At 51.8% G+C, this 18,300-nt stretch overlaps 1 protein-coding gene across 2 annotated transcripts in view; it reads left to right on the plus strand.

Moving 5' to 3' along the window:
* Window positions 1–1,787: 1,787 nt before the first annotated feature.
* Window positions 1,788–18,300, plus strand: part of LOC101878352 (ankyrin repeat and fibronectin type-III domain-containing protein 1-like) — a 222,179-nt gene continuing 205,666 nt past the window's right edge. Inside the window, exon 1 of one of the 2 annotated variants that reach the window (XM_034065185.1) lies at window positions 1,788–1,905. The gene's annotated coding sequence lies outside the window, so the exon portion shown is untranslated. Of the gene's footprint in view, window positions 1,906–7,954; window positions 8,061–18,300 lie in introns of those variants that run through there. The other variant, XM_031050263.2, reaches the window with a different exon arrangement.

An 18,300-nucleotide genomic window follows, 5' to 3' on the forward strand; every position in this document is an offset into this window, starting at 1 on the left:
TGCAGAGCTCAGCCACAGTAATTACCCTTTGTGCATCATTAACACTGGGAATTGCAGGGAGCAGTGAGGGCTGGGGCAGAGGACCATGGCTGCGGAAACCCAGGCAGTGCTTGGAACTAGAGTTGCAGGGGATGTTGGTTGTGGTGAGGAGCTGAGTCAAAGCATAACCAAGAGCCCCATCCATCTGTCCCCATCTGTCCATCCTGGCTCCAGGCAGTGGAAGCTGCTGAGGGCACAGGGACACTCTTTGGGGCATGACTGGTGTCTCTCTGGGTGCTGCAGCCACCACTCCTGGGTGCTTGTGTCTCTCCCAGAAGGGGAAATGTGTGTTGACTGCTTCCCCAGCCCAGGGCTGAGCTTGGTGTCTGCGACAGTGAGGCCTGGAGCTGTGCTCAGGTTGGGGTGGAATTCCTCCTCCTCCTCGCAGCCTGCATCCTCTCCAGGCTGTTCTTTCCTTTCCCTTATGACTTGCTTCAAGTCTTCCCTGCTTTAACTCCAAGATGTTAGATGACATCTCTCTGGTCAGTGGTGGCAGGTGAGCGGTGCTGTGTCCTGCTGAGGCTCTCTAAAATTCCACAGCCTGTTTGCTGGGGCTGAAGACTCTAAGGCAAGCAGGGACATGCTCCTGGCCCTGGGCAGCCCCTGCCCCTGCTACTGCTTTCCTGCATCTCCTTGCCCATCTGCTCCATAAATGCTGCTGGATTCTCCTGCTATTTTATGTGGTTATCTCAAATCCACTCAGTTACCTGTGTCTCGTTGGCTCATTCTGACCCAAATCGTCCTCCCACTGAGAACCAGGGAGCTGCTTTGCTTTGGGGATGCCAAAAGACATGAAGAAAGATCATGTAGCTAGAGGATGGGTGTGGAGCTCGGAGTCAGTGGGGCCATTTGGTGGCACTGATTTGTCCTGAGTTTTGGGGTGCACTGGGTGCTTTTGCTTGAGTGGAACCAGTACATGTGGTCTCTGCTCCCCTTTGGCCACTGGCAAGTGTGGGAGAGGGACCTCTGTGGCTGGGGACATGTGGCTGCCTTGCTGCTTCTCTCCTTCCGTGCAGGAAGGGCTGACACTGTTCTGGGTGCTCTGGTGTCCTTCAAGCCATGCTTGGTCAGATGCATGTTGTCCCTGAGGGCAGGGGATGGTATGCAGCCAGGTGGGATCATCCTTGGGGGTGACCTCGCTCCAGAATAGTGCCCATAGGGTATCTGGTATGGGAGTGAGTGTTGTTTTCTTTGAGGGCTGTGAAGCTCACGGAGAGACAAGAAGACACAAGGGCTCCCAGGCTTACAGAAGGATTTTGGTGACTGAAAGCACCTTGAGAGGAAAAATGAAATGTGAAAATGGTGGTGTCTGAGTAGTGCTTGGTCCTGAGCCCTGTGGTCCCTGTGGCTCCTCTAATGCTGTTCCCATTGGTGGTGGCAATTGCCATGGGGGTCTGCTCCTGCTGTGCTGGCATATGCAGCATTGCTCTGGGTAATCAATGTGGCTGTCACTGAGCTGTCATCCCTTCCCTTGTTGTTCCTGTGGCTTCCTGTTCATGTAGTGTCTGTGCTGTCCCTGTTCTGGGTGCTTTGAGCTTAGTATTTGTAAGCTGTCTCCCAAATCAGAATCAGCAACCTGCTTGTCTCCCTGAGGACTTGTCCATGTCCTGTGGGTTACAGAGCACCCAGACACGCTGTGTGTGCACTGGTGCCAGTACCCAGCCTGGTTCTAGGCATGTGTGATGTGATGTCTGCAGTATAGACCCCAGCTCTTGCTCTGTTTATATTTACAGGAGGTAACTGGGGACAGCATCACCTCGAGGCACGCAGTGCTGGTGTTGTGCAGCATTCAGCTGTGGTAGAGGGTGACTGTGCCTCTCAGAGCATCCAAAGTGATTGCTGTCTACACGGGTGAGCCTGCAAAAGGTAAGAGTCTGGCAGGGCAGCTGCCTGGCTTGAATTTAATGTCTTATAGAGTGCTAAGAATGTACACATAGAGACAGGAGACCCCACAAGTCCCTCAGACGTTAGTTCTGCTACTTTCACTTGCCAGTTCTCCTCTGCCTCTATTGGTGTGTCATTAAAATGGGAAGAGCACAGTTGCCCTCTAGCTTCTTAGACTGGAGCTCTTCTTCTGCTGTTCTGCTGCAACAAAATCCCTTTTTAGCAGTAGAGTACAGAGTGGAAACTGGACTAATATCTTAAATGCATTTGGGAGCCGTAAACTGAGTGTATTAGTACTGCTTATAAGCTCTATGTTGGGCGTGGTTGGGCCTTTAAGGCACATGCACACAAACCTCCCCATAACATCACAGCAGATGCAGACATGCACCATGCCCTGCTTGGTGCAACCCTGCAGTGCTATGCATGTGTGTAGGTGACTGAGCTCCAGACATGCCAGTAGCCTACGGGGACCACAGAGTTATCTCCTTTTGTGCAGGCTTTTTCTCATGTGGGACACAGGGAGAACTGCTTTACTTCCCAGAGCGGAGCTGTAAGACCTTGTTAGTTAGTGATTAGCTGGTACTGGGAGGCTTCAGCTGCACGTTAGAAGGAAAGCGGAGTCTGGGGACTCTGTGTGTGTGTGTGTGTTAGGTGGCTGCAGGATCTTGAGGTCTTTTTGTCCCTATGTTGCAAGCACCGAAGAAAACCTTGACTTGGCCTTGAAGCTGCCAGTGTGCTGGTCCCTCAGGCAGGAGGTTCTGACTGAATCCAAGGCAGCTGGTAGCTCTTATTTGGTGGCTGAGGTCTATTAAGAGATGTGATAGAGGTTTCGGGAGCTGCTGGTTGGCTCAACATGATGTTTCTTGGGGCTAATAATATCACAGGATGGCAAAATCTCTCAATCCTGTGAGGCTTTACAGTGAGTTTGGGTGTCCAGAGTTGTTCTCCTCATTCAAAAGGAAGGGGCAAGATGTGGGTTTATTATTGAAAAGGAAGAAACCTGCTGTGCAGGTCTGGCAGGGATCTGCCTTGGCTAGGATGTACCTGCTTGTTCTGGTGCCTGCTTTGAAGCAACACAGGGAGGAAACTGCTTCATGCACCAGCACCTCCGGTTATTGCTCCTGGCTGGGCTGGGTGGTGTTTCTCCATGCTTGCAGCATCAATACAGATTGCTTCCCAGGAAGCAGTGCTCTGGGTATGCAGACATTGGCTTGGGTTTCCTCCTATGCAAAATGGGTTTCTAGCTCCTTTATAAATCAGCTTGAGATGTAATGAAAGACATCACTGTGGAAGAGGAAAATACTGTTAGTGAATTACTCACCTCATTAACAAGGTCGGGTCATTGCCTTGTAACAAAATCATTTTGTTTTGCTCTAATCAGTCTTAGTAGCCTGAGTGCTCAGTAATTACTCATGTGCTCATGGAAAAGATGGGACAGCAGGAGCATAACTGCTGGCAGGCTTCTGCAGCTAGCTGTGCGGATGATTTTGGGAAGGCATCTTTCCAGATGTGCAGTGCCATGGAGCAGTGCTGGCAGAATCCAGCTTCAGTCAGGAATGGTTAAGGTCCTTACGACTTTCTGTAGGGGTGTTCAGAAGAGCATTAGCAGCATTCTTGGACTTTGCTGTGCAAGCTGTGGCTTAATTTTTATGATGCCATTTGACGTGCAGCATGCTGGGTGTCTCTCCAAACTGCTCCTTCCTCTAGTCTATGTAAGTCATCAAGACCACAGGGGCTGTCAAACACATCTGCTCTCTAAATCAGAAAGTGTCTTCCTAGGCATTTACATCCCTAGTGTATTTTCTGTAGGGTTTTTTCAGTTTTTTCCTCATGTCAGTGGTGTGTTCATGAGGAAACACCACTGTGGCAGCCAGGATGGTTGGGCAGAGCTGGATGGTGCAGCTCAAGAGGACAGGGTACTGAGAGCTGCTGCTGTGGGGGTCACATGCCTCAGGAGAGGTGACTGTCAGCAGGTCGTGCTTTTCCTTAGGAGTGTGATGTTTGTGCATTTGCCTTCTGCATATCCAGAAGAGCTGGGATGAGGGGCAGCAGCTGGCACCTTCCATACCTTGCTGGGAGGGAATGCAGGATGGGTGTGAGACATGACCTGCTGTGCTCTCGGTCTGTCTCAGGAGGCCCGTACCTGAGTCAGAGTGTAGCTTCTGATCAGAAGTCGGGCTGAGCTTGACCATCCCACATGTGCTGGAGGTGAATGGGGGTTTTCCACCTAATGGCAACTCCTGAGAGCATGGTGGGGGGGGGTAACAAAACCAACACTGTGGTCTCCATTCTGTTGTGCCCTCTCTTCTTTAAGGGTCCTTGCAGGAACCTGGGTCATGCTCTTTGAGTGTTCACAGCTCAGCAGCTGCTGCTGAAGTTGTCCTTTTCTGTGAGACACTTCCTGCAACAGCATGAGCTCCTGCTGGAGCTGCAGCTTTCCCTCCCCTTGATCCACTTGCTGACCTCAGGTAAACTATTGTTCATTCTTGCTATACTTCCGATTTTCTTCCTAAAGTTTCCTTCTGGCTGAGTTCAGTTGTCTTTTTTTTTATTCCCTGAAGTTGAGAGAACTGGTGTGGGGTAGAGTCTTTATCTTGGAGGAAGAGGAGGTGCACTGGAACTGGGGCAGTTTTTGGATTGAGATCTCTGTACCTTAGGGTTTGCCTGCCAACTGGCTATGAACAGTGAAGTATCACCTATGCAAGGTACACAGGCAGCTTTCAGGGACCACTGCTCCATCAGTGCTTCCCACCACCTGTGTGCACAATATCTACAATACTTGTGTGGGGTATTGTAAGTGGTGATCTAATGGACTCTTCCCTAAAGAACCATCAGGAGGAAATACTTGTATACCAGTTAGTGTAGCCAGTATCATGTCTGTGGGTTGCAAATGCAGGTTTAGAGATTTGACTGCTGCAGGGACCTGCTCCTCTGCTGCTATTTCTATTGTGAAAGCTCCTGAGAAGCAGGCAGGTGCTATGGTTGCTGAACTGCCCTTCTCCATTCATACCTTTACCCTGATTCTCCTCCTATGTTGAATCAGTTCAGGGAGCTGCACGGACAAGAGGCTGCATACTGGGGTTGTATGGTGGTTTTATGGTGACTGAGGACCTGAGCTCAGCAGCACTGGTGTGGGTGCAGGGAAGGGGCAGCTGCAGGACTTGATATTTATCCTTGGTAAGCTTTGTGGGATTCTTGTTGGCCCATTTCTCCAGGCTGTTGATACTTCTGAGTGGCAGCACAACCCTTTGAGACAGACTCAGTGACTTGATGTTCCTCCTGACTTGCCTGCCCTTGCTCCCATCCTTTGTGTTCTTTCTTTTAGTGTCAGAGTTCAGTCAGGAGCTACTTGCTCATCCGTGCAGCCTCTCTGCCACTACTGCTTGCTTTCCAGGAAGTGGAGATCGTTTCTGAGCTTGGAGGACATGATCCATTACAATCAACTGGGTATCCTGGACTGCTGTTCTCTCTGGAACTGTGTCTTGTGAGATTCCTCCAAGCAGGTCCCTGAGCAGGCTAGTATTGGCTCTCCTGCAATCCAGTGCTGTGGTCTGTAGGCTGATTGTCCTGTTCACCCCCGCTGAGATGCTGAACTCCACCATCTCATGGCCACTGCAGCCAAGGCTGCTCATGACCTTTGCATCCAGGACCAGTGCTTCCTTGTTTGTAAGTTCTAGGCCCAGCGGAGTGTCTCCTCTCTTTGCTTTCCTGTGTCAGGCAGCTGCCATCAGGGCTCTCCAGAACCCTCTGGCTTGCTGTGGTGTTCCTCCAGCAGGTATTGGGGTTGCTCAAGTCCTCTGTGAGAACCAGGATCTGCAAACATGAAGCTTCTCCCAGTTGTCTGGAGGTCTCAACTACTTTGGCCAGATCAGGTGGTCTATTGCTGGCACACCACCATAATGTCACCTATGTTGATCTGTTCCCAGCCCTGAGCCTTAAGCTCTTGATTATCCCAAGGCACAGTTCCATTCACTCCAGGCAGCTCCTCCTTGCTGCTCCATGTGCATCCATCACAGCACTGTCATCTCAGCTGTCCCACTGTGTCCTGTGGTCCTGACGAGGCCATAGCCTCAGCCATGAGCCATGGATCTGCCCCCGGACGATGGAGGGAAGCCTGGTTCCCCCATTACCCTGCACCACAGGCCTCTCCTTTAATCAATTTAGAATTTCCCACCTTTTAATCCATTGAGTGCACTTAATGCCCATGTGGTGGAACAAGGAGACCTCTGTCCACAGCAGCTCTACTGGAGACGTGGATTTTGGCAATGCTAAAAATACATCTCGCTTGCTGGGGCTTGTGTGGGGTAACCATGGCAACAGGGCTCTAGGAGCAGGGCTGAAGGCAATTGCACCAATTAAGGGGGAAATGGAGCTGTTAGTTAGAGCTCAGCAAACCTAAACCAATGATAGCCCCCAGCATGCAGTGTGTGATGCTGCACTCTGTGGGCCATCTCATCTTGAGCTGGTTGAAACTGTCCCTTTTGGGCTCTGAAGGAGCATCCCAAGGGCAGGTTGATACCCAATATGTCCATGCACTGCACCCCTCAGCCTTGCCCATCGGTCCCTGGGTGCCCAGCTCCAGTGCCAAAGTACCTCAAAATCAATGGGGATGTTTTACTGATGGGTGTGCTCTTCCCAGAGGAGCTGTCTTTCCAAAATCTTCCAGGGTTCTGGCAGAGCTTGTGGGTGTTCTACTTCCTTGCTGGCCATACTTTGCCATCCTGTGGGTGTTTGTGCTTATGCCATCCTGTGGGTGTCTGGGGCTTGGGTGCAACTGTATCTCTGCCTGATGCTGTGGGAAGTTTCTGATCCTGGAGCAGAGTGGTGGTGATGACAATGCCTGTCCCCAGGATGGTGGTGGTTCCTGCTGTGCCTCTTCTCACCAGCACCGCTCAGCTCTGATCTTGATCACACTGACCCTGAAGAGCCCCTGGAAGCTTCTTGCTGTGTGTGTAAGCACTGGAGAGGAGAACCCAGGGAAGGGTACTGGTTGCTTGCTGGTTTTACTTGTCCTGCAGCACACAGGCATCACTGTGGAGCAAGTATCAGTGGAGGAGAGGCTGAGGTTAAACCACAGTGGATGCAAACCAGAGGTCTGAGAGGAAGGAAGCGGGGGCTGTGCAGCTGTGCTGGGAGGATGCTGCACCCGCTAGAAACAGTCGTGGGATCTCCTGAGGCAATTTAGGTGAAGGAAGCCATGGTGAAGTCACCAGTTTACTTGGCTTGGTGGTGGCAGGAGGTGGTTTTAGAGGTGCTGGTGGGGATGGGATGAAAAGTTCAGGTTAAGGACAATAAGAATGCAAATGGGCACATCTGTTGTGTGTCCCTGGATCTCAGCCCATGGATTGATAGCTGGGCTGTCCTACACATAAGGCAGGCAGTGTTTAACACAGCCATCACCACAGAGGGATCTTGGGGTCTCCAAGAACTGGTTCTTCCCCTCCACTGGTGTGAGCAGAACCCAGGCTGTGCCCTGTGAGCATGGCTGAGCTGTGAGTTGTGCATGATTTCAGGCTGGCATGGGTGCCCTGTGGCTCCTGGGAACATAGCCTTTGTTGAACTGGCCTATTCCAGAGTAGGTGGAAGTTGGTCCAGGATGATGGAAGTGCCTTCCCTTTGCAGAGAAGCTCCAAGCGTGGGGACTGGGAGCCTTTAAACTGATTTAGGCAAATTAAGTTTCAAGGGTTTTAGAGTGGATGTTTTGAACTCACTTTGAATTATGGTTTGCATCAATTTGTGTTAATGGAGCTGAAGGCAACCTTGTAGCGTGGGTGGGTTTGCATAGGTTAAAGCAAAAGCCTGCATGAAAGTGCTCTAGGATCCAGGCCAGGCTTAGGCAGAAGCAGAGCTGGACCATGGGGGAAGGCTTGGGCATGCCTGGAGGCAGAGCCAGTGGCACACGAAGGTGCTGGGAGCCTCCTCAGGCTCTGACTCGTGTCTTTGCCTCCTGGTGGAGCTGGTTTGCTGGGTGAGGACTCACAGCAGAACCCATGTATCTGGGATTTACCTGGGACCAGGCAGCTGTGTGCTCTGGCAGTGCAGAGCTGATGGAAGAGTGAAGGGTGTGGAAGTCTGGGTGTGCCGACAGCACAGGAGCCGTGACTGGACTGGCACTCTTGGAACTGCAGTGGATGCAGGTTTGGCAGAGCCTCAACAGGTGGGAGGGAGGGATTGAGGAGGGCAGTGAGCTTCACCCTGCTCTGCAGGCTACTTGGGAAGGACTGTCCCAAGGCTGGTCCTTGCCGTGTTTCCCCCTCTATAGCTGTCACATTTTGCACATACAGCATGACTCCAGTAAGGTTCAGCACTGGTTTTCCTGTTACTTTGCAGGCAAACTTGGGCACAACACATATGTGGTTCAGCAGCTCATTGTGACCCTTTCCTGGGTGGCTCTAGTGTCTGTGTGCCTCCCTGTTCCCCTGAGCAGGAATACTGCAGAAGTGACTTTGTGCTCTTTCTATTGCCAGGCACCTGTGAAATGCTTCTGCTCTTCCAGCTCAGGCTGCACAAGGAGCTGCAGAGGAATGATGTGTGTGTAAGGAAAGGGAAAGAGGCAGCATAAAGAGCTTCTGTTCCCTCCCTACGAGGGGTAATGTTGAGAGGGTTTCTCATAAAGTGTGCTTGCCCTATTCCTGCAAGACTAAAATGAGTTGTAGTTAAGTGGAGGTCGACTTCCCCTGTGCACGCTGCCAAGGAATGGGACTGGGGATTGACTTATCTTGCAGCACTTTAGGTTCTTGAAAATGACTTGGGAAGAAACATAGTGCTGTATGTGGTTTGAATGTTTAATTTATGTTAATAGCCCAAGTTTGAATTAATTCATTTTAAATCGTGGACCTTTGATCTTTCCTTTTTTAACGACTCCTTCTGCAGCTCACATTTATCCTTCTAGCTCCTCTCACTTTATGGTGGACAGAAGTCGTATGGACACTAAAAGCCGCTGCTGGACACACCCTGAGCACAGCTCTGGTACAGCTCTTCTACACTACATGGTGTGGGTCTGTACTGTGTGGCCGTCTCTGCTGCTGCTGGGCCCCCTCCAAGGTGGAAGACATTGTGTGTACTCTGCTCTGGTGATATCCTGCTTGGAGCACTGTGTACAGTTGTGGTGTCCTCAACATAAAGACATGGAGCTTATTATGGAAGAGTTGCAGCGGGTCCAGAGGAGGCCATGAGGATGGTCAACGGCTGGAGCACCTCCCATACAAAAACAGGCTGAGAGAGCTGGGCTTGTTCAGCCTGGACAAGAGAAGGCTCCTTAAGGGGAGACCTTAGAGCAGCTCCAGTGCCTAAAGGGGCTACAAGAAACCTGGAGAGGGGCTTTGGACAAGGGCCTGTAGGGACAGGACAAGGGGGAATGGCTTTAACCTGACAGAGGGGAGACTGAGATGAGCTCTTAGGCAGAAGTTCTTCCCTGCAAACCCAAATTACCACCTCCAAAAGCAAACAGAAAGCCATGAGAGAGGTCTTACCCCCATATTTCACACCAAGGTGATACAACATAGAATCATAGCTTGGAAAGGACCTTAATCTCATGCAGTTGCAACTCCCTGCCATGGGCAGGGACACCTTCCACCAGACCAGGTTGCTCCAAGGCCCATCCAACCTGGCCTTGAACACTGCCAGGGATGGGGCAGCCACAGCTTCTCTGGGCACCCTGTGCCAGCGCCTCAGCACCCTCACAGGGAAGAGCTTCTGCCTAAGAGCTCATCTCAGTCTCCCCTCTGTCAGGTTAAAGCCATTCCCCCTTGTCCTGTCCCTACAGGCCCTTGTCCAAAGCCCCTCTCCAGGTTTCTTGCAGCCCCTTCAGGCACTGGAGCTGCTCTAAGGTCTCCCCTTAAGGAGCCTTCTCTTGTCCAGGCTGAACAAGCCCAGCTCTCTCAGCCTGGCTCCAGAGCAGAGCTGCTCCAGCCCTCACAGCATCTCCATGGCCTCCTCTGGACTGGCTTCAGCAGCTCCATGTCCCTCTTGTGCTGTTACCCGAGAGCTGGACCAGGACTTCAGGGGGGGTCTCCCCAGAGGGCAGCAGAGGCGGAGAATCCCTTCCCTAGGCTGGTGCTGGCAAGGCGACAGTGACAAGAGGGGCACAGGAACAGTGGCACTGGCAGTGCTGTGGCACTGGCAGTCTGGCTCCCATGTGCCTGCTGATGCTTCAGTGTTGCAGTGTGGAGCACTGCCTCACTGGTGTTTCATGTAAAGTCTTACAAAATCTTTATATCTTAAGTGTACGTTACCTGTTCATGTATCTTTATGCACTAGGCAAATATGAAGGCATATTGGAGAAAAAACTACAAATATTTGCAATTCTCTGAGCAAAGAGCTCTCTGAAACGTGTACTTTTGCATTACATGTGGTCTTTTATTGTGCTGCTTTTTCAGGTTCACATCTTCAAGCCCTTGCCCAAAGCCCCTCTCCAGGTTTCTTGTAGCCCTTTTAGGCACTGGAAGCTGCTCTAAGGTCTCCTAGAGCCTTCTCTTTATTCAGGCTGAACAAATTCTGCTCTCTCAGCCTCTCTCCAGAGCAGAGCTGCTCCAGGCCTCTCTCTTCACCGTCACATACTTCCCCACATCTCTCTCCTCCTCACTGGAGGGTGCCGATCATTGTGCTGCAGTCGGGACAACTGCAGTTCTGCAGTTGTTCTCCTTCAGGTTTAAAAGCCACACACGCTTTTTGGGACCCTGACAAACTGCCAGGTTTCTCTCACTCTCAACAATCATCTTTGAAAAATGTCAAGTCTTTTTTATTTATTTTCCTTTTTTCCTTTTCCTCTGGATCTCTTCCAAGCTCAGGGCTTTGGGGCTTTGCAAATGCTGAGAGGCAAAGCCATTGCTTACACTGGGATCAGAGAGTGTTTAATCAAAGCCTTTGGTGAACCACTGCTCAGGAATACTCCAGCCTGGTCTGTGGCAGAGCTGTGGGTGTGCTTGCTGCATGGATCTCATGTTGGGACGGGTAACTGAGTTGTGGCTGTGTTCAGCTGCAGGAGCATGAGCTGAGAGCTTTACACTGAAGCACACTGTGCTCTCTGTACAGGACTGAGAACCTCTGAGCTGGATCCATCCACCAGCAGCACACAAGGAAGGTACACGCGTGCCTTGCTTCTTCAAGCTCCAGCTGGCTCTCTTGTGGAGCCTGTTATGTGCCAACAGGTCCAGGCTGTGGTGAGATGCTTGGTGGTAGTGCAGTGCTTTTGGGACAGTAGCACCCTTGGTCCCATGTGTGGTGCCCCAGTGTGGTTTGGCTCTAGTGTTTCTTCCTGATGGTGCTCAGGCACTGGAAGAAAGGTATTATAGGTACTGGGAAGGGGGCTGTGTGTTCACCTTTTGACTATTAAAGATGGAACAGTCAGTGGTGGGGCCCCTGGTTTGGGGGCTCCATCAGCAGTCTGAAAAGAGGAATGAACAATAACCTGATCCAGGCTCCCAAAACCATGAAGGTGGTGAGCTGGATAAGGCTGCTGCTCACCTCATCTCTCAGTACCAGAACTAGGAGGTGGCAGTGAAACCAGTGGGTTTGAAAGAAATGAAGGCAGGCATGGCTTCACTGCACAGCTACCAAGTGTTTGGAGCTAGGTGCTGCAGTATGTGGTGGAGGCAGATGGCTCATTTGAAAGGCACTGGGCTAGCAGGTCTATAGATGGATCCAGAAAGACCTTGTATGGCATGTACCCACTGACATTCCTCATCCCATAGCTGTGGATACCGGGAATGTCTAAGGAAATGTACCATGGGATGCTCAGGCTCCTGTGGTCTCCCTTAACAGTCTCTTGGAGAAGGCTGGGGCAGAACAGCAGGAAAGCCAGGCATTTGTGGTCTGTGAGGGTGCTGAGGTCCACTGGGGACCCCCCAAAGTTGGGACACGTGTATTCAGGGCAAGAACTTGCACAGTCTTGAGCTCTGCTCAACTGTAAGACATCTCTGGGCACTGCCAGGCTAAACTTTCTCTACCTGGTTTAGGTTTTGCCTTCTGTGAGGACTCCTGGTTGTAGTCTGTATTCTGGATGTCTGAGCTGCATCATGTTTCCCTTGAGGCGTGTAAAGGTGCTTTGGGAGCCCACATCCTTCAGAACGTGCAATGTCTCATCCCAAAGCCATGGGGCTGCTGGTGGCCCCCACCATGTAGATCATTGACCCATGCCAGGACCAGGGTTGGCAGAGCACTGAGTGCAGCAGCAGGAGGAGGTCAGGGAAACAGGAGATCTCCTGGTCCGGGAGGGAGGATGCTGTTTACACTGGTTCTGTTGCAAGCCCATGATTTGTTGCCAGCTTTAATGACAGAGCAGAGCATATTTACTCAGCTTGTTTGGACGGATAACAACTGCTGGGTAAGAAACTGTCAGATGGGAATCAATTAGAGGCTTCAGCTCTTGAGGGAAAGATCATATTTGACATCTGATGCCCCGTGAAACTAAGGACAATGCTCCTATTCATACTGTTCTTTTCTGGTTCCTTCCCTTCTTCTCTGTCATCATCTTTGCTCTAATAGTAGAGCTCTGACCCTCTCTGTGTCTTGCTCCCAGAGCCAGCGCTGCTACCAACCCGCTCACATGTTTCTTGTGAAGAGACCTTTGTGAGGGGGTGGTGGGACAGTGCTGCTGGCTGAGCCTCACATCCCTCTTCCCTTCTCCCTGAGGATGAAACAGTGATGCAGAAGGCTTTCCACTGGGAGAGCCCAGCACAGGAACGAGCATGTGCCCTGCCAAGTGGTTGTAGACAGGGTCTGAGTGGCAGCTGAAGCCTTCAGGCTCTGGGTTCACTGCTTTGGGTGGCATCGTGGCCTCTTGCTCCTCTCCACTCCTCTCCGTGGTAAGCTGAATGGTTTTGTGGCTTCACCTGCTTCTGCTGGGAGCTCTCTTGTCACTGGAGCAGGTGAAGTCAGAGCAGAAGAGTTGACTTCCCATGTGAGGATGGCCCCTGGTTGAGTATGGGGGCATGAGGACGTGGGAGAGGATGCAGCGGAGTGAGGGAGGTGGTGGTGGCTCTTACAAAGAGCCCTAGCCCCTGCTGACCTGGAGATCCTGCAAGACTCCTGCGCTGGAGGAGAGTCACTGTGAGTCCGTGTCACCATGACATCTCCTTGCCTACAGCCCAGCCAACTCTGCTGGAGGTGCCAGTGTGTGAGTCAGCAGCAGTGACTCAGTCAGTCACCTACTCACCCTACTCACCTCCAGGCAGAGACAGTCCTAGCTGCATTTATGAAACAACCTGCTTAAAAGCCTTTTCACTAAGTGGTGACACTGACACCCTGCCTTAGAGCCTCTGGGGCTGAGCACTGGGTGCTGCTTGTCAGTGGGTCACAGAGACTGTAGCTCTTGAGACGAAAAGCATGTGTGAACCTGCTCTCTGCCCTGGAGGAGCACCACTTCATAAACGAGGAGCATCCATGCAGAAATGGGACTCCCTGGAGGAAAGGTCTGCAGTGGGCTTGCCTCTGCCCTGCCTCATAGCACACCAACTGCACAACCCCTTGGGCACACTCAGTCCTGAACATGAATGCTCTTGGCAACAGTAAAGGCAAAGCTAAAACTTTTCAGTGAGGTAAAAATAATTAATTTGCTCTGCTTCCTCAGGACTTAATTTTGAGGCTGGCTCCAGGCTCACAGAACACACACTTGATCTTGGCTTCTGGATTTCCTTTCCCTCTCTTTAATACTGATGCAAAATAAGATTTTTCAACTTCTTTTGCCTATTTGTGCTTTAGTTGAGGTGTGAACTCCAGCTGGATCTTTTCAGATATGTGGGTTTTCTGTAACCCGTGGAGCTGTTGTTCCTTGGAAATAGCTTTTCCATGTGAAGGGTCTTTGGTCTGCAAACTGAACCTGACTATCCAAGCAGGGGTGTGCTGTTGGGTTTGGCAGAACTGGAGGGGGCAGAGCCAGCCCTGCACTCTCTATGCCTGTCTCTGGGCTCTTCCTCCATCCCCCTGAGCACCAGCAAAGTCCCTGCTCCTGGAGCTGCCTGTCCTACTTCTGGAAAGTTGTTGGGCAGCACATCCTCCCTGTGGATCTGGGGATCAGCCTTGGAGCCAGGCAGGAGCACCGGGCAGCACACTGGCATGGACTAGAAAGAGGAGAGGAGCAGGTGAGTGTGCTTCAGAAGAGGTCCTGTGCTGGGAGACGTGCTCTTGGTGGCAGACAAAGAATAGCTGGAAGTTCTGGGGCTCAGAGCTGGCAAAGCTGTCCTGCTTTTCAGTAGTCCAGCCTGCCCACAGCATGGCTGGAGCTGCTGAGCCTTAAGGGACAGGCACCAGGGAAAGGCAGTGTGTCCCTGCTTGGCTGGGCACTTCAGTTACTCCTACTTCCCCCCCCCTGTGTCACCCTCAAGAGTCCTGCTTCCCCTGGGACAGGGTCCTGCCCTACCCTCAGGGTGTACAGAGAGGAGCTGGCATAGAATCATGGAATGGTTTGGGTTGGAAGGGAATGTCAGAGCTCATCTAGTCCAAATCCCCCCCTGCAATGAACATGGGCATCTTGAATTAGATCCGGTTGCTCCAGGGATGCTGCATCCACCACCTCTCTGGGCAACCTGTTGCTGCACAGAAATGTAGACAACTGACCAGGTAACTTTTAACTGGGACAGCTGTCTGAGGAATTACTCCTCCTGGATACTGTTGCACTGCCTGCATATAGCTTAATGTGGAGGGCAGGAGGGTGAGGGCTGGGTTTTGCCCTCCTCTGTTTTTTCCAGGGAATGCTGAGCGTGTCCTGGCTTGTGAAGCCTGGGTGTACACTGCCTCTGGGTATGTGGGTCGTGGGGCAGCTCCTCTGATCTCCTGTCTGGTCCATGAGAGCAGGCAGTGCTGCAGCTTTAGAGGCTGCTGGGTGGTGGGATGGGACCTGCCTTGGCAGCACTGCCAGCACCCAGCCCTGTCCTAGGTGCTGTCCTGTGGGCCCATGGCTTCAGGCAGCGGCTGGGAGCCTTGGTGGTGCTGACAGCTTTGCCAATTTATTGCTTTGATTTGCCTCTAATGCTAATATAGGAAGCACACTGGAATATATTAAGATGACTGGAGGAAAGCCAAAGCCTTTCTATGGTTCCCACTGGATTCACTCCCACTGGAGTGCTGAGGGAGTGAAGTGTTCCTCTGTGCTTTGAGTAAGACAGCAATGGGTGTTGACAAGCATCCCCTGGGTTCCCAGGGGATGTGCCTTGAGTCAATCAATCCATATACCTGTAAAATGGTAATTGCACAACTTAATAAGGCATTGCAGCTGATCCTGGTACCACCTCCAAATAAGGGTGTTGTAAAAGTTTACAGCTGTAGTGAGTGGGTCCTCCTGTAAGGGCAGTGTTGTTTTTTCACACCACTGCTGGTCAGTTTTTAACTGGGATGTTCAAAATCTTCGGGTTTCTTTAGCAAAGGTTACAGTTAGGTTAAAACTCTGGTTAACAACAGCTCTGCTCCTGCCAGCTCTTAGCCAGGCCATAGCACTGGCCCATCCAGGCTGGCAGTGCTCCAGCAGCACAGGCATGGCCAGGTCAGTCCCTGGGTCAGTCCCCTCATGTCCCTGCTGCTGTTTGATGTGGCCCCAGCTCTGTGCTCAGAGTTGCTTCTCAGGCTCTGGGATTCCTGGAGTGAGTGCAGGGGGGTGAGCAGAGGTGGGAGCTGCTGGCTGGGCACCTCTGGGCATGTGGGACTGGTGCTTGCCTGGGCTTCACCCTCTGCTCAGCCCAGGCTGGGTCCTAGAACTCACCCTTCTGCAGCGGAGAGTGCTGGGTTGGAAAGGATCTTCAAGCTCATCCAGTCCCAACCCCCTGCCACAGGCAGGGACACCTTCCACCAGACCAGGTTGCTCCAAGCCTCGTCCAACCTGGCCTTGAACACTGCCAGGGATGGAGCAGCCACAGCTTCTCTGGACAACCTGTGCCAGTGCTCTCTGTTGCTCACAGATTCTAGTGGTGTGACTTGTTTTTCTGGCCCATAGGTGAACTAATGAGCAGCAAAGCTGTTTTCTCTCTTTTCTGGGTGTGTGTTGAGTTGCATCATGGATTTGATTGTGGGTTTTATGTGGTGTGAGATGGTGTCAGGTCACCAGAGCTGATGTGAGGGAGTAGTTGGATGGCTGAGGAAAATGAACCATCTTCTGCTAGACCTAGCTGTTAGGGCAGGAAAATGATGGAGGAGGCCAGGAAGGTTGACCAGTGCTGAGTCCTCCCTCTGGGCTGGAGTGTGTGGTCTGAAGCTACAGCCTAGGCAGGGGGAGCAGAGGATGGAGCTCTCCTGGGCTGGTGGTGGCAAAGTCACCCCCTGCCCACATGCACAGGACGTGTTTAATGGTGGTGCTTTCTGTACTCGGGCACTCACATGTATCTGCAGCTGTAGAGTCCTGCTGGGCTTTGGGGGGTTGAGTTGTGTTTGGAGAGGGGGATGACTTGACTGCACCCAGTCTCAGGTCACTGTCATTGCCCGGGGGTAGGTGGAAGATCCCCCAGGTGCACATGTTGGGCATAACTTGTTATCCCGGAAGTGGATGGGTTGGGAATTAATGGTGTGTTTATCAGCTTGTTGCCCAGAGCTGTGTTGATTTACTTTACTGCACCTTATTACTCCTGGGGTCATGGGGCCCTGGGGAGGATGTGTGCAATGATAAGCCCTTTCCCTTTGCTTTTTTTGACCCTTAGAGCTGCTGTAATGGAGCTAGGGCTTTGTCAAATCTGTTATCACTAATGCACCTGTCCCCATGCAGGGTGGAGGGCAGCAGAGCGTGGGGCTGTTGTCCTCATGTCCCTCTGAGCTGCTTTTGCAATGGATAACTCTGGTCTCCAGGAGCCCAGTTCCTTCTGGCATGTGCTGTTCACCAGGGACCGGGGTTCCTTGGCAGTGTGGTGCATGTCCCATGGGGCTTTCCTTTCCTTGGGAAGTGGGTTGGAGCACTCAAATGAGGAAACCAAATGTCTCCTTGTTTTATTTCTTTGATTTTAAATTTTATTTTTATTTTATTCTCCCACTGGTCTGTGTTTTGAGCTGGCAGGTTAATGAAACAGTGTTAATAAGGATGTAGGGCGAAAAGCTTTGCTCTGGGTAGTGGGGCTGGTGCCTGCAGGGTTTTGCTTAGAAAAGCAACTTTGTAAATCAGGGGGGATTCCTGAAGCTTTGGGCTGGATTAACTCCTAGTGCAGGTCAAGAAAAAGAGAAGGTAATTGTGTGTCTCTTTACCCTGCAGTTTTATGCAGCAGCTCTGTGGTAGAGGAAGAACCTGAACAAACAACTGGCAAAGCAGCAAGATGCTCTGATGACAGCAGCTGCCTGGTGAGGAAGTTTGTGCTGGCTGTTCATCAGTGCTGTTGGCTGCATGGGGCCATTCGAGGCTTGAGCTTGGCCTCACTGGCAGCCCAAGGAGCAAGGGTTGGGAGCAAAACAAAGTGAGATACACACACATGCATATCTCAGTCTTAACTTTTTCTAATGTGTGTTGAGCAGCTCTGCTCTGGAGCCAGGCTGAGAGAGCTGGGCTTGTTCAGCCTGGACAGGAGAAGGCTCCTTAAGGGGAGACATTAGAGCAGCTCCAGTGCCTAAAGGGGCTCCAAGAAACCTGGAGAGGGGCTTTGGACAAGGGCCTGTAGGGACAGGACAAGGGGGAATGGCTTTAACCTGACAGAGGGGAGACTGAGATGAGCTCTTTGGCACAAGTTCTTCCCTGTGAGGGTGCTGAGGCGCTGGCACAGGGTGCTCAGAGAAGCTGTGGCTGCCCCATCCCTGGCAGTGTTCAAGGCCAGGCTGGATGGGGCTTGGAGCAACCTGGTCTGGTGGAAGGTGTCCCTGTGCATGGCAGGGGGTTGGAACTGGATGAGCTATAAGGTCCCTCCAACCCAAACCAGTCTGGGATTCTATGATTTTTATGTGTTAGAAAGCCTTGTCTTTCCTCATTCTTTGATGATTCAAAAGGAGGTTCCTATCAGAGAAATGTCTCTGACACAGCAGAAATAAAACCAAAGGTCTCTTCTTCAGTGTTTACTTTTATTTTTAGAAGACAATCGGTGAGCGGCTCGAGCTGCAGGCGGAAATGGTGCCTCTGAACTTCAGGCTCCCCCTCCACCCTCATCAGGAAGCTCCTGCTGCACGTGCGCCCTGCCGGGATGTTTGTAGACAAAGAGTTTCTTGATGCTTTTTTTTAACTCCCCCATGCAGATCCCTTACCCACAGGCAAAGAGGATTTCTTCACTGACGTGCTGGAGTCTTGCAGGGAGCTGGGCTCTGAGTGCTGGGTTAGAGCAGCCCTGCCCTGGATCTGGGATCTAAACTGTTGCTGATGTGGTGCTGAGGTACTCATGGTGCCTCCATTGGGTTGTCCTTCTTCTGTGTGACCGACCTGGACAGCACTTGTGCTTCCCGGCTCTGCCTCAGGCTGGCTCAGTGGCCACCAGGTTCCCCAGTGCA

The sequence above is a fragment of the Melopsittacus undulatus genome, chromosome 8 (assembly GCF_012275295.1).
Source record: "Melopsittacus undulatus isolate bMelUnd1 chromosome 8, bMelUnd1.mat.Z, whole genome shotgun sequence".
NCBI lineage: Eukaryota > Metazoa > Chordata > Aves > Psittaciformes > Psittaculidae > Melopsittacus > Melopsittacus undulatus.